We start from the raw sequence: 5,215 nt of genomic DNA, 5'->3' as shown, positions 1-5,215 counted from the left end.
TGGAGTGAAAGAAATCTCATGCATTCTTTAGGTATTCTACCATCTCACTGCTCTAGTTACTAGAAATGCTTTCCTGAGAGTGAGTGCCAAACTGCCATACGGTCAAATCTACTTAGGAGTCTCAATTTGCCTTTCAGAGATGAAAGAAAGAAGTCCATTAGAAATGACAGCTCTTCATTACCTAAAGAAAGAAATTGTATCTCCACTAAGTCTAATTACCAAATAAACATTTTTTATACTTCAATGAATGCTGGGGACAGTGTTAATTTGTAATGATGGAAATGGATATAAGTAGGGGGTTGGGAAATAGTTTAATTATAGAGCAATTTCCATAAAATATTTTTAGACTCTTATTGTATGCTTGTAATAATCTCTCTACAAACAGCTTGCTGAGCTAATTTTCACATGGTGAGTCCAAAGAATGTCCCTATAGGAAACCAAGAAAGTACCCAGAGAAGAAGAGAAAACCAAATTGGGGCCAAAGGAACTGCTATGGTTTGGACCTGGAATGTTTCCAAAGGCCCATGTTTTAAAGGCTTTGTCCCCAGCCCGTACTCCTGTTGGGGGGACCCTGTTCCCCTCTCTTTGCTTCCTGGATACCGTAAGGTGAGCGATTTCTTCCACCATGCATTCCCACCATGATTCTCTACCTCATCATAGCCCCAAAGCAATGGTGCCAATCAATCATGGATTGTAATCTCTGAAACTGTGAACCCAATAAAACTTTTTCTCTTATTAAGTTCATTTATCCCAGCAACACAAAGCTGACTAAAACAGGAACCTTCAGAGGACATGTAGAAAGAGAAGTCTTAGATGACTTTATAGATTGCTCAAACTGTGTGTAATCTCTTTCTTAATGCTTTTACTTCCCGCCTTTGAATTACAGGCAAGGAAGACCACACTAAAACATCAGTAAGACCAAAATGTAGTGATTCAATTATGTAATCAGGATTTATACATTATCCAGAAACTCTGTTCTTCCCCAAATTGGTTGAATTGAAGTCTCCTGGGGAAAATGTATGTATATCAGTTTCCATTAATTGGTAATTTCTCTAAAATATGATGGTCTCTATCTTCAAACTTTTCCCTTCCAAATCTTGAAAGGCAAACACCTTAAAGATAACCGGAATAGTATTTGAGAGTGAATTTAGTAAATATAAACCATCTTTCACTGTTGCAATTTCCAGTAATAGTAACCCTATTTGCACACAGTATCAATCCACCTTGCATATCCAGATTATAGGTATGAACATTTTACATTCATTTTGTAAACTAAAGATATAAACAGAACACTTCTAAAATGTCTGTTTTTCATGGCTTGAATATTTTTTATTGTTAGAGGTCTCGTTCCAGGAGGCATACAAATAAGCCCATGTTTATTCTTATACCTGCCCTTGTCTTTTCCAAGCTGACTTAGTTTATCTACTTGTAGTTTCTGCTCATTCCTGAAGTCTCTCACATATGCACAACTACAAAACATATATTAAAAACCTTTTCCCCCCTCCTATTTGCATTTACATTTATCCTACTTTTACATTTCAATCCTGGAAAGTGTAAGCCAAACACAACTGAGTTGAGATTGATATCAGAAAAATATCTTCAGTATCACCAATTTCTTTTGTAGTACAAGACTGCCAAAGTTTCAATCATGTGGAACCAATGATGATACTGCTTGATGTGGTGGAGATACTCCTGACGGATGATTATTACAGAAACAAAAGAATTATTCAAAAGGAAAAGACAGAGAAAGAGCCATAAAGGTCTCCCTAAAAGTATTTAACTTAAATTATCACATGCTAAAAAGTTTTAGTTTTGAAAACCAGTTCCTATTAAACTATATTATTCCCTAAAACCTAAAGAGACCTAAATACAGTTCATCAGTGTGAGTTTGGGGAAGTATTTAAATCTCTCTCTCTCTCTCTCTCTCTCTCTCTCTCTATATATATATATATATATATATATATATATATATATGTATGTATTTTGACAGAGATTTGGATTGTACAGGAGTGGGTGTTTATCATGATTCACCATTGAATGGTACATTTTTTTCTTACATACATGACAATAGCGGAATGCATTACAATCATAATTATCCATTCACAGCACAATTTTTCGTAAGTCTGTATATAAAGTATGTTCATGACAAATTATGCCATTATACATGAGCTCTCTTATTATTATTGTTGTTGTTGTTGTTATTATTGCATTACAATTCTTAATACACCTTTATACCACAATTTATCATATCTCTGTATATAAGTTATGTTGACACCAAATTCTCATCTTCAAACATGTATTTTGTATAATGATGAGGGTCTCCTTCCACCATCCATTCTATTCCTCTTCTTCCTCCCTTTCCCTCCCACCCCTATTCCCTATCTAAAGGTAATCTTCCTCCTCTGCTCTCCCTCCCTACCCCATTTTGAGTTACCCCCCTTATATCAGAGAAGACATTCGGCATTTGTTTTTTTGGGATTGGCTAACTTCACTTAGAATAATCTGCTCTAATGCCATCCATTTGCCTGCAAATGCCATGATCTTATTCTTTTTTAGTGCTGAGTAATATTCCATTGTGTATAAACGCTACTTTTTTTTATCCATTCATCCACTGAAGGACATCTATATTGGCTCCATAGTTTAGCTATTGTGAATTGTGCTGCTATAAACATTGATGTGGCTGTGTCCCTGTAGTATGCTGTTTTTAGGTCTTTTCGGTATAGTCCAAGAAGAGGAATAGCTGGGTCAAATGGTGGTTCCATTCCCAGCTTTCCAAGGAATCTCCATACTGCTTTCCAAATTGGCTGCACCAATTTGCAGTACCACCAGCAGTGTATGAGCATACCTTTTCCCCGCATCCTCACCAGCACTTGTTGTTGTTTGTCTTCATAATGGCTGCCATTCTTACTGGAGTGAGATGGTATCTTAGACTAGTTTTAATTTGCATTTCTCTGATTGCTAGAGATGATGAGCATTTTTTCATGTATTTGTTGATTGATTGTATATCTTCTTCTGAGAAGTGTCTCCTGTTCAGAATGGTCCTTGGCCCATTTATTGATTGGATTATTTTTTTTTTTTTTTGGTGCTTATCTTGTTGAGCTCTTTATATATCCTAGAGATTAGAGCTCTATCTGATGTGTGAGGGGTAAAAATTTGTTCCCAGGATGTAGGCTCCCTAACTGAAGGCATTCCCTCTAAGACAGGGATGCCCTCTCTCACCACTTCTATTCAACATAGTTCTTGAAACACTGGCCAGAGCAATTAGACAATGAAAGAAATTAAAGGAATAACTATAGGAAAAGAAGAAACTAGCACTATTTGCTGATGATATGATTTTATACCTAGAAGACCCAAAAAACTCTACCAAGAATGGTACATTTAAGATATATGTATGATACATATTTTAATAGATAAAATTTTTATTTATTGGAACTTTAAAAGACAAATATTGAATTCTGGTTAATGATGTACCTTCTGAAGTGTTTAGGTATAAAGTGTGCTGATGCCTGCAACATGCTCCACATTGGGATTTAAGCAATCCGGAACATGTTCTCATAGCAATGAGAAAAGCACCAGAGGCCAAGATGCACCATGCAAACTTAATGTCTCTGTGTTATGACCATTAAGAACCCACTGGCCAGCACACTACCAAAAGCAATATACACATTCAAAGCAATCCCTATATTCTCCACTGAGCCAAAAAAAAAAACAGTCCTTATTTATTTGGAAGAATAATAGACCTAGAATATTCAAAGTGATTTTGAACAAGAAAAGTTATGCAGGAGGCATCACAATACCAGATCTCAAATTATACTGTAGAGCTATAATAGCAAAAACAGCATGGTGTTGTCATCCAACAGACATGAAGACTAATGGAATAAAATAGAAGACACAGAGAGAAACTCAAATAGCCATCTGATACTTGACAAATGTGCCAAAATAGACATCAAAGAAAAGAGCTTTTTTTTAAATAAACAGTGCTGGGAAAATGTATATTCATATGGAGAAGAATGAAATTAGATCCCTACTTTCACCCTGCACAAGAGTCAACCCAGAATGGGATTAGACCAGAAAACTTGCAACTGCTAGAAGAAAACATGGGTTTAACCCTTCACCATGTAAGTGCAGGCACTGACTTCCTATACAAAACCCCTAAAGCTCAAGAAATAAAACCAAGAATTAATAAGTGGGATGCCATCAAATTAAAAATATTCTATACAGTAAAGAAAATGATTAGGAGAGTAAAGAGAGAGCTTATGGAGTGGGGAAAAAATCTTTGCCATCTATTTCTCTGACAGAGGATTAATATCTAAAATACATAAAGAACTAAATGCCAAAAAAAAAAACCCAAAACAAAAATGTTCAACATCTCTAGCAATCAGAGAAATGCAAATCAAAACTATACTAAGATTTCAACTTACTCCAGTCAGAATGGCAATTATCAAGAACACAAATAATAATAAAAGCTGGTGAGGATGTGGGGGAAAAGGTATACTCATACATTGCTGGTGGGACTGCAAATAAGTACGACCTTTATGGAAAGTGGTGTGGAGATTTCTCAAAACACTAGGAATGGAATCACCACATGACCCAGCTATCCCATTCCTTGGTATTTATCCAAAAGAACTAAAATCAGCATACTACAGCCATACAGCCACTTCAATGTTTATAGCAGCACAATTCATAATAGCCAAGTTACGGAATCAACCCAAATGTCCCAAAAGAGAAGAATGGGTTAAGAAAATGTGGTATATATACACAATGGAGTTTTACTCAGCCATAAAATGAAATGGAATAATGGCATTTGCCAGTAAATGGAGAAAAAAAAATGTTAAGTAAATAAGCCAGACTCAGAAAAATCAATGTTTTTCTCATATGTGGAAGCTAGAGCGAAATAATGGAAAGAAGGCAGTGTGTGTGGTTGGGGAGTATCAGATGTCATAAAGATCTACAGGAATCAGTGGAGTAGAAGGAGAACCAGAGGAAAGAAGGGAAAACAGAAAAGGGGAAGATAAATGGGTGATTTTAACAAAATCTCTTATATACACATATAAATATACCAGAGGGAATTTTTGCTTTATGTATATGTAGACAATACCAATAAAAATAAATAAATAAAGGAAGAAAAGGAAGATTAGTAAAGGAGGAAGAATGAGGGGGAGGGAGGAGGGAAGGAAAGGGGGGGAAAGGATTGAAATCAAATTCCTTTCATGTA

The sequence above is a fragment of the Marmota monax genome, unplaced genomic scaffold (genome assembly GCF_021218885.2).
Source record: "Marmota monax isolate L192 unplaced genomic scaffold, Marmota_monax_Labrador192_F-V1.1 WCK01_AAM20220418_F8-fsc00209, whole genome shotgun sequence".
Classification (NCBI taxonomy): domain Eukaryota; kingdom Metazoa; phylum Chordata; class Mammalia; order Rodentia; family Sciuridae; genus Marmota; species Marmota monax.
This window is presented reverse-complemented; position numbering follows the sequence as displayed.